The following is an 11,760-nucleotide window of genomic DNA, read 5'->3' on the forward strand; positions in this document are numbered from 1 at the left end:
TATTGTTATATTTAATATAAGCGCTTTTCTTATTATCTATAGCTTTTTTTTTACTTTGGCCATAAGCCACATAGGTTTGATTTTTAGCCTTTTAAACTTGTTGCCCATGGGAATATATTTTGCAGTGTGTTCACATACAGTCTTTTTGAAGAACTCCCATTTCTGTGTTGTGTTCATTACAACAGTTTTTTTTTCTTTTGAGATAATGGTTTTACATGAAAAATGAAAGCTGATCATTGTAAGTACCCCTGTCAGTGGTACATGGTCTTCTCAACACTCTAACTGATATATTTAGAGGGGAGCTTGTTCTGTTGAAAAATAACAGAGTTACTGGCTGGACCACTAAGTGAAAATAAAGGAAAGAAAGCCTAAAAAGAAAATTAATGCAGCCATCACATTCAATAAATGGTAATCTACTATATTCTAAATGTTAGCTTTTGGGTTTAATACTGCTTTAAAGTTTTCACACCTGCTCTGCACATGCTCAATTTCTCTCTATGTTGTGGCACTGTGCCAAAAATGTAGAGGGAAATCTGCTGACAGCCTAAAGGTTTACTGCTGCTCAGGGGCTCTGGGCTTCAGCGAAATGGCAGCCTCCAGCAGGAAGAAACAGGTCCATGCTGGAAGCAGTTTACAGCACACTCTAATTTTAGTAGCATAATTATGAATGTGAAATGTATGTTCCTTGCAAAAGAGCATTATTTTTTATCAAGTTGCTATGGATAAGGTTCTGCTTTAAAGAGGAACTTTACCCTATTATAAAAATTACTACAGAAGCACCTTTAGAAATGTTTAGTAATGTCAGTCTACAAACAAAGACTAGATAAAGCCAGGCTTTTTAATTTTTTGCATACCTCGATTTTTTTTCTGCCCATTCTTCTCATGGTGGCCATTTTTGTAGATGAATCCACCTCCCTTTACTTCCTGGAACTCTGCCTAGGACTCTGGGTCTGCCTCTTGGAACATGTGACAGGAACTTCCCGGGATGCAGCTGTGAGGTCAAGGTTATATCACCAGTGCCTCACTCAACCAGGAAGTGGAAAACAGTAATTGTAAGTAAAAGCAAAAAATGTTTGGTTAACTAGTTCCTGCCCGCCCGCAGTACATATACTGCGGGCGGGCAGCATGGCAGACTTCGATGTACCCGTACATCACTTAGCACATGCACTGCGAAGCCCCAAAAAATGGGTAATTTGGGGGGTATTTGTACTGTCCTGCATTTTAAGGGCCTCAAGAAATGCGATAGGCCATTAGTACATCAGAGATATAACACAAGATATTAGGTGAGCGCAGATAATATGGTAGCCGCTAGCACAAAAGGCAAGGTAACAAACCCACAGTAATAAATTCATATGTAAGTGCATTACTAGAGCATAAGTGACAAATGCAATCATAAAGTGCTTATGTGAATAGAAGCACATAAGCACATAAGTCCGGTCCCTATTTATGGCTTCCTGAGACCCCCCATAAGGATCAGCATTAACGCTATTATACAAGTAGCGTTCTGGTGAGTGCATATCTATATAAGGTGGTGGACTCCTATGTTGGATCATGAGCACTCTTGAGCATCCCAGCTGGTATTGCTGCACCTTGTAGTTCCACGAACATCAGGCATTGGTGTGACCTGTAGGGCCGCGGAGTATGCATAATCACCATTATTGCTAACTAAGCACACATATATCACTTGGCACTTCTGTGACTTGCAGTGCCATGGACTATTCACTATTTATATTCAGAATTTTATGATTTTATGATTCTATGTAATCTGAGATGTTTTATTTGATTTATTTCACTGGAATATTGTATGAACACTTCTATTCACGTAAACACTTTATGATTGCATTTGTCACTCATGCTTTAGCACTGCACTTACATTTGAATTCATCAGTACATCAGGATTGATCAATTTTCAAATATATACCATAGTTTGTAGACACTATAACTTTCACACAAGCCAATTAATATACATGATATATACTAATATACACTATACATAATATACACCAAAGGCATGTAGCCAAATACATTTTGGTCTAAATTTATGAAGAAATTTGATTTTTTGGATATATTTTATAACAAAGTAGAAAATATTGTTTTGTTTTTTAAATGTTTGGTATTTTTTCGTTTATTTAATATAAAACCAGTATTGGTCAAATAGCACCAAAAGAAAGCTCTGTTTGTGTGAAAAAAAGTTTATATAAATGTAACTTTGACCAAGCAATTGCCAGTTAAAGTAGCACAGTGCTGAACAGTAAAAACTGCTTACGTCACGTAGGGGGTAAAAACTTCTGGAGGGAAAAAGATAATTAACTTACAGCAGATCTAAATCTATTGAATTAATGGTTTAAAACAACAGTTACATTCCCGACATGCTATGATTGCTAACTGTCACATTTGCCTGTGTTCTCAACCAAACTGTCAAACCGTCAAATAACTGATCACATGTTCAGCACCATAGCAGCTGCAGATCAAGCAGAGGCTAAGATACTGGCTTGCTTGGCTTAAAAGGATAGGAGGGTTTAGTTTCGCTTTAACGTAACAGGAATTCCTATCCGCGTGCAGAGTTGCATTCCGATGTGGTTTATAGTAAAAGGAAGGAGAGGTGCCTGCAATATCATCCTGATGCGGGCTATGTATGCTGCTGGAACTCAAATGTTTGCTTTAAAGTGATATCAAACACACACTGTTTAATTTACATTGTTTCTTTTTATTTATATGGATGATGTCACTGTATTTATGGTAATTTTATTGTACAATTTTCCTTTAGATTTACCAAAACCATATAATAAGAGGTCAAACCTAATCACTTTCAATTTGTATTCAGTCAGGCAGGCCCATGCACTACATAGTTGAAAGTAAATCTAAAGGAAATAGAACAAGAAAATGTTATAATTTATGGCCAGCCTCTATCAATAAACATGTATTATCCCGCCTTTATTGTGTTTAGCAGTTTAGTGGCCATGGAAGAGGGAGGGAGTGGGCTGTCATTTATCCAGAGTGCATAATCCCACATGTGTGACTCTATAGTCACATGGGCTGCACAGATAAGAAAAGGGAGGAAATTAACAACTTAGAAGGGAACTGAAACTGGAGCATGCTCAGTTGATGTGGAAACAGTTGGTCTACACAATCTCAGGCTGCATTGGGGGCACAGACAAGGAGGGAGGAACAGTGAACAGCAGGATCATCCAGGTTTTTAGCAGAATGCAGAAAATGAATGCTCTAGTAAGTATGTACACTATGCAATAAAGCATGTATTGACCGTTTTTAAATAAGTGGGTTTAATGACAATTTGTAATTTGCCACTCACACCAGCTCTATATACACACCTTTATTTCCTGGTGCCATCGTGGCAGCATACATGTGGAAGTATCCCCATCTATTTCCACCCACAGGATCGGTGCAAAGCTATAAAGTGTTGACATCTACATTTATTTATTTATTACAGGTACTTATATAGCGTTGTCAATCTATGTTGCACCTTACATATATATTGTACATTCACATCAGCCTCTAACCCTCAAAGAGCTTACAATCTAAGGTCTCTAACTTACATTCATACATGCACATACTAGGGCCAATTTAGACAGGAGCCAATTAACATATCAGCATGTCTTTGGAGTATGGGAGGAAACCCACGCAGGCACAGGGAGAACATGCAAACTCCAGGCAGATAGTGCTGTGGTTGGGATTCAAACCAACGACCCCTTTGCTGCTAGGTGGAAGTGTTACTCACTTAGCCACTGTACTACATAACATCTCATTCCCTTTTTTGTCTTCACAGAACCTCGTTTTTGCATAAGCTTTCCACTTGGTAGTTAGGTATTAGTCTGCCACATATACGCTGCCATGCTGGTGCCAAGAAAATGGAAAATTGTATTAAATACTTACAATAATTTTCCTTTTCTGGCACCAGTGTATGGCAGTATACTAATCCCACTCAGTTCATTGATAGCATTGTATAGGGAATAGGCTGTTGTGTGGGTGTCAACATTTTATAGCTTTATACCGGTCCTGTGGAAATAGAGGTGGAAACTACTGCATGTATGCCACCATGTATTGGTGAAAGGAAGTAAAAATTACAGTAAGTATTTGATACAATTTTCCGTTTTTGTTCCCTGGCTGGTAGAAGTGAACAGGTGAGGCCCTGTGTAAGCCCTGTGTAAGCTCCAAAGCATGGATTACAGGGCTAAGGACTCTATTCTTGGCTGGTAAAGAAACAAATTACATGGTTTCCATACTTTGAATGGCCTGGTATTTTGTTTTCACTCGCATTGGCCCAATGGAGCAGCACAGATAGTGAATGGAAGATAAGTATGTACAGCTGGGGAGGGTTGCAATTAAATTAGTTAACCCTTTGTTTTTCACAGCATGGTTACAAACCGCACTGTACAAAGTTACAGAGCCCCAACTGGTTCAGTCTGCTGTTCCTCCTTCTTCAAGTCCGTGCAAGGAGTAGAGGACATGTAGGTATTCAGGATAGTTCTGTGTAAAAATACATTTATTTATTTTTAATGAACACATACTGACATGTGACTGGAGCTTAGCTTGAAATGAAGATATATTCAGTTAATAATATGTTTTTAATATGTAACAAAATCTTTGTCATGCTTCCCCTACAAAACAAAAAAAAAATTGAAATGACAACATAAGATCTTATTTTTCCATAACATTAACGATACATAATAAATACAAGCGTATAATGTCACCGAAGGTTTATGACCCTATAATGTAACTTTGATATACTTGTAACCCTATTTTTTAAATTGATAATATGTTAATGTTGAATGTAATTTGTCAATAACCAATTGCTATGTATAAGACAAAATAAACAAATAAAAATATGCATATTGTACTTTACTTGACCGATCAAGGTACCACCAGGATTTTCTATCAAAGCTGTGAAACACATTCAACCATCACTTACAAGATCATCTTAACAAGATCACCTACTCTCAAAATGTTAATGGTAGGTTGCCTGAGTCTGTTAAATATTTTTTTTTGCACTCTAAACGCTTAAAAAGTGGTTGAAATAAAAATTGGCCTGGTGGTTGACATTCACATATTTACCCTATTTCTAACAAGTGGTTAATGACATTTAAAACAAGTAATCACTGACCTATTTAGCTGCAGTTCCTGAGTAATTCATCCTCAAAGTTTATAATTAAAACATTGTGGTCTGATTGTAATCTGATTCTTAGAAGCTTTGTTTTCTCTTCCAGAAGTGGCTAGCCAGCCTTCCAGCTTTCTACTGTTAACAGTAGGTGCTGGTGTTCTATGTTTACATAAGATCTCTAATACGTTACTGTTGGGGGAGAGAACAAAGTGAAATAAAGCTGCTACAAATCTAACGACAACTACACAGTGTTTTTGCTATCTACATGACTTTCAGTAAGGGGTTACATCTACTTTAACCACTTGCCTACTTGCACTTATATCCCCTTCCTTCCCAGGCCAATTTCCAGCTTTCAGTGCTGTCGCACTTTGAATGACAATTGCGCAGTCATGCAACAGTGGTCCCATATGAGATTTTTTATTATTTTTTTCACATGAATAGAGATTTCTTTTGGTGGTAATTAATCATCACTGGGTGTTTTATTTTTTGCGCTATAAACAAAAAAAGAGCAAAAAATTTGAAAAAAAAAGTTTTTCTTTGTTTCTATTATAAAATTTTGTAAACAGATAATTTTTCTCCTTCACTGATGTGCATTGATGAGGCTGCACTGATAGGCAGCACTGAAGCACTGATGGGCACTGATAGGCGGCACTGATGAGGCGGCACGGATAGGCAGCACTGATGGGCGGCACTGATGAGCTGGCACTGATATGCAACAATGATGGGCACTGATAGGCAGCACTGCTGGGTTGCATTGATGGGGGGCACTGCTGGGCACTGGTGGGTGGCACTGCTAGGCACAGGTGGGTGGCACTGCTTGGCACAGGTGGGTGGCACTGCAGGACACAGGTGGGTGGCACTGTTGGGCACTGATCATCAGTGCCGATCTGTTCTCTGACAATTGCTGGTTCTCGCCAGTACTTTCCTCATGCTGTGACAGCATGAGGAAAGTGCAGCTGATAACCAGCAACTGCATTCACCAGGTGATCTGCTGTGTCATTGGACACAGCTGATCATGTGATAAAAAGTCGCTGTGATTGGCCTTTTACCACATCACGCTATCAGCTTTGTCCGTAGGACACAGCGATCATGGAGATCACCAGATACGCGCCGCTGGGGGTGTGCGGGAGGGCGCGTTCTGGGAGGATGTCATATGACGCCCTCCCAGAACTGGACAACCGCGCTGTAGCCATCATTCGGCTATAGCGCGATTTGCAAGTGGTTAAGAGACCAGTACCTACAAGCCCTACACTAATCTCTCCCTATGCATCTATTTGGGGGGGACCCCACGCCATTTTATTTTATACATTTTGGCATTGGGTTCCCTTGAAAATCCTTACTAGACCTGAAGGGCCTGGTAAGGATAGGGGGGACCCCCATGCTGTTTTTTTTTTGCATTTTAATGCTGGCACTTGTTTGTGTACATTCTTCTGTCAGCAGGGAATCCGATGACAGCAGAACTACTGCTACAGGGCAGCAGGGCTGCGTAAAATCACACATATATATATATATATCTACCCCTTGCCTCACCCCTTCAGTCTCAGCCCGAATCACTAGCCTTCTGAACGACATATCAGATTGGATGTCACTCCACTTCCTCAAATTAAACCTTTCCAAAACCAAGCTTCTAGATTTCCCTCCGGGCTGCGCTCCCCCGACTTCTCCATCACGACCAGCAACGCTACCATCAGCCCCACCCCGCAAGCTAGAGTACTAGGTGTCATTCTAGACTCCAATCTGTCTTTCCTGCCCCAGTGTCAGGGAGCGAGGAGCCAGACACACAAGGAGGTGCAATTAAAGGTAGGTTTATTGTACAAAAACAAGACAGAGTCTATGCAAGTCCAACAGCAACAGCGGATGACTTGGTAGGACAGAAGCCAGGAAGGTTGGTCGCCAGAGCCGGGGTCAGAAGCCAGGAAGGATGGTTGCCAGAGCCGGGGTCAGAAGCCAGGAAGGATGGTTGCCAGAGCCGGGATCAGAAGCCAGAAAGGATGGTCGCCAGAGCCGGGATCAGAAGCCAGGAAAGATGGTCGCCAGAGCCGGGATCAGAAGCCAAGAAGGAGTCTTGCCAAAGCCGAGTCGGTATCCAGGAGAGCAATGAGAACTAAACAGGACATGGAGCAGCACAAGCCCTGAGGAGAGGTAGGACCTTGACAGTACCTCCTCCTCGAGGACCCATCCGCCACCGCAGCTCAACATAAGGCTTCTGGGGAAAGCGGGCGTGAAAAGCGCGGAGGAGGGCAGGAGCATGAACATCCGTGGAAGGAACCCAGCTCCTCGGGACCATAACCACGCCAATGGACCAGGAACTGCACCCGAGCGCGGACCAACAGAGAGTCCAGGATGCGGCTCACTTTATACTCCTCATGACCATCAACCCGGATAGGACGAGGCCGAGATGGAGAGGCCGTAAAGCGATTACAGACCAGAGGCTTCAACAGGGAAACGTGGAAGACATTGGAGATACGCATCCCAGGAGGAAGAGCAAGGGCGTAGGCAACCGGGTTCCCCCTGCGGAGGATGCGGAAAGGACCAACAAGACGGGGAGCCAGTTTCGGTGCGGGCACCCGAAGATTGAGGTTACGAGTGGACAACCACACTCGATCTCCGACCTGGTATGAAGGAGCAGGCAACCGTCTACGATCAGCCTGGCGCTTCTGGCGCTGAGCTGAGTCCTTCAAGGACCTCTGGATCTGCCCCCACGAGGAACGCAGGGCAGCAAGATGGTTATCCACAGCCGGAATGTCCTGTGGCGAGAACAACTCAGGCAATACAGTGGGTTGGAACCCATAGTTGGCTATAAAGGGAGACATCCCGGTGGAGGAGTTGACAGCTGAGTTCCTCGCAAACTCTGCCCAATGCAGGAGATCGACCCAATTGTCTTGATGGTCTGAGATATAGCAGCGGAGGAATTGTTCCAGGGCCTGGTTGGAACGCTCCACAGCCCCATTGGACTGCGGGTGGTAGGCCGAAGAGAAGAAGAGCTTGATACCCAACTGGGAGCAGAAGGCGCGCCAGAACCTGGACACAAACTGGCTCCCACGGTCCGAAACAATCACCTTAGGCAACCCATGCAAGCGAAAGATCTCCCTGGCGAAAACCGTAGCCAGTTCTTGTGCAGTCGGCAATTTCTTGAACGGAACACAATGGCACATCTTGGAAAAACGATCAATGAACATAAGAATGACCGTATGGCCTCGAGAGGCAGGGAGGTCTACAATAAAATCCATGCCCAGGTGTGACCAGGGACACTCCCCATTGGGAATGGGTTACAGAAGGCCCAATGGAAGATGCCGAGGAGATTTATTCTGGGCACAGACAGGACATGCCGCTACATATGAGGCGATGTCGGAATGGAGAGATGGCCACCAGAATGAACGAGAAATGACCCAGGACAACTGGTTCCTCCCTGGATGACTGGCAGTCTTGGAATTATGGTAGGTACGCAGCAAGCGGGTGCGCAATCCCTCAGGTACGAAACATCTACCAGCCGGTCTCTCGGAGGGAGCATCAGTTTGAGCCACCAAAATCTGCTCCCCAAGGGGAGAAGTCAGGCTGATTCTCCGCTGGCACCCGGTGATCGATGAGCAAACCCCAGCTGCATGGGCTCACTGCCAGACAAACCATCCCCAGGAGGCGTGGGAGGAGAGGGAGGAATGGGTGGGACAGAAAACTTAGGCGCCAATCGGTTAGGAGGCCTCCGCAGACGCTCCTTAAGTGAAGGCCTCTCCCTGAGCCTGGTGTCAATCAGGATAAGGAAAGAAATGAGTGCTTCGAGCTCCACAGGCAGTTCTTTGGCTGCAATCTCCTACTCTCTATTTCCCTGGTCTCCTCCTCCCATGCCCGTCTCCAGGACTTCTCCAGGGCTTCCCCCACCGTCTGGAACTCCCTACCCTAATCCATCAGACTGTCACCTACCCTCCTCACCTTTAGGCACACCCTGAAAACCCATCTCTTCAGGGAAGCCTACCCTGCCCTCATCTCCTCCACTCTTCCTACCAGTCCATCTCCCACAGCTATTTCCTCCTGTACCACTATCCCCTCCCTCCTAGAATGTAAGATACAAGGAGCAGGGCCCTCGAACCCCTCGTGTATTGTATTGTATTGTTACTGTGCTGTCTCGTGTACTGTCTCCTACTATAATGTCCAGCGCTGAGCAAACTGTTGGCGCTATATAAATACTGTATAATAATAATAATAACTGGACAACCGCGCTGTAGCCATCATTCGGCTATAGCGCGGTTGGCAATTGGTTAAGAGACCAGTACCTACAAGCCCTACACTAATCTCTCCCTATGCATCTATTTGGGGGGGGGACTCCACGCCCTATTATTTTTTACATTTTGGCAGTGGGTTCCCTTCAAAATCCTTACTAGACCTGAAGGGCCTGGTGAGGATTGGGGGGACCCCCATGCTGTTCTTTTTTTTTGCATTTTAATGCTGGCACTTGTTTGTGTACATTCTTCTAGCAGTAGGGAATCCCGATGACAGCAGAACCACTGCTACAGAGCAGCAGGGCTGCACAAAATCACACACACACATATATATATATATATATATATACACGTGATTTTGTATTTCCAGGTAGGGGGCTACAGATGTCAATCACCAGGTCCCGGCCGGAGATTCTCCGCTGGCACCCGGCGATCGACGAGCAACACTGATGTGGGAGAGGTCTGTAAACAATACAGATCTCTCCCCTGTCAGCTCCAGCACGCTGCTTTGTATTGCTCTGCATAGCAGAGCAATACTAAGCAGCATGCTTACACAGTTAAACACAGCACACAGAAAATCACACACATCACAGAGTTACCCTTTGATCACCCCGGATGTTAACCGCTTCCTGTCCAGTGTCCTTAGTACAGTGTCAGAGCTTTTTATTAAGATTGATCACTGTATTAGTGTCACTGGGGATGTCAGTAACAGTCAGTGCCCCCCAGTGTCAGAATGCCTGCCGCAGTCCTGCTATAAGTCGCTGATCGCCACCATTACTAGCTAATTTTAATATATAAAAAAAAAAAAGAATTCCAGTATATATACACCGCCATTTGTAGATGCTATAACTTTCATGTAAACCAATTAATTTACACGTATTTGGATTTTTTTTTAGCAAAGATGTGGCAGAATATGTTTGGCCTATATTAGACAAAATTAAATTTTTTTTACTGGATATGTTTTACAGCAAAAAGTCAAAAATATTGTTTTTTTTTCAAAATTGTCAGTCCTTTTTTGTTAACAGCGCAAAAAATAAAAAATGCACATACTACCAAAAGAAAGCTCCATTTGTGGGAAAAAAGGACACAAATTACATTTGGGTGCAGCGTTGCATGACTGAGCAATTGTCAGTTAAAGTAATGCAGCGCCATATGGCAAAAAATGGCACAAAATATGGCAAAAAATGGCCTGGAAGGGGGGTATATCCTCTGGAGGCAAATGGATAAGATTGACAGGTGTCATGCACATCCAAATTAAGAAATGGAACAAAATTGGAATTAAAATTTTTGGAAGTTCTTTCATAATTTCATGTTAATTTAGTTCATAAAGATCCAAACATAAAAAAAAGAATGGGGTCCCCCCCTAAAGCCATACTAGAGCTTTCAGGTACAGATTTTGAGGGGAACCTCACACCAAAATTTAAAAAAAAATGGTGTGGGTCTCCCCAAAAATCCATACTAGATCCTTATGCAAGCATGCAGCCCGGAAAGGGGGGGACAAGTGAGCGCTGTGACGATCACGGCATCAGACCCCAGCCCTTCTCACCAAACTCGCGACCGAAGGACTAGCCAATCTAAAACCTCGCTGTCACGTGCATAACAATGCCACGCCCAGCTGCACTCTGCACAAAGATTTTCCAGCTTATGAACCACAATCTATGTACTTGCAGCCTGGGAGCGATTGTTACTGGGTCAGGTTAATTACGCAATTAACCCTTCACACTGCCACCACCTCCTTTTTGCACAGAGAATGTCAGGGATGCGGGTGTGACCAGAAGTGTGTGGACTGACACAGGGAAACGTAGGCCTCAGATATAGTAAATAATATAATTTATTGAGACTAACAATACAAATATAAACGCAGTGCACCAAACCCCAAGCTAACACAAATACATACAACACGGTGAAACAAACCCAAACCTAAACTGATATAGATACACAGGTACATACACATATAGAACACAACGTAGTCAGGCAGGCCGGGTCGATAACTATCGGGCAGGTAGGTACAGGAGGAGCAGGCGGAGAGAATGGTCAGGGTCACAAGCCAGGGATCAAACAGGAAAAGTCAGCAGAGGTCAGGATCAGGCAGGGTCGGCAACAAGTCAGGCAGACACAGGAACAGGAATGCAGGTTACAAGATACAGGGGCCCATGGAAAAACACACACCAAGGCACAGACTGCAGGTTTGGCCATCCCTTAAATACACCACCTGCAATCAGCCCCAGGTAAAATAAACTTATATATAAAATATATATATAAAATCGAGCGCAGTATGTGGATGTAGATAGGGTAGCTGCTGGCACTAAAAGGCACCTCGTGAACCTCCAGAGTAAATGGTAAAATATGAAAGTGCAGCGCTAACTTAAAACAATGATTACACATATGATAGATCCCATATGAATGTGGATCGGCAAAAAGACGGCGTCA

The sequence above is a fragment of the Staurois parvus genome, unplaced genomic scaffold, assembly GCF_062004578.1.
Source record: "Staurois parvus isolate SC_StPar_1 unplaced genomic scaffold, SC_StPar_1.0 ptg001003l, whole genome shotgun sequence".
NCBI classification, from domain to species: domain Eukaryota; kingdom Metazoa; phylum Chordata; class Amphibia; order Anura; family Ranidae; genus Staurois; species Staurois parvus.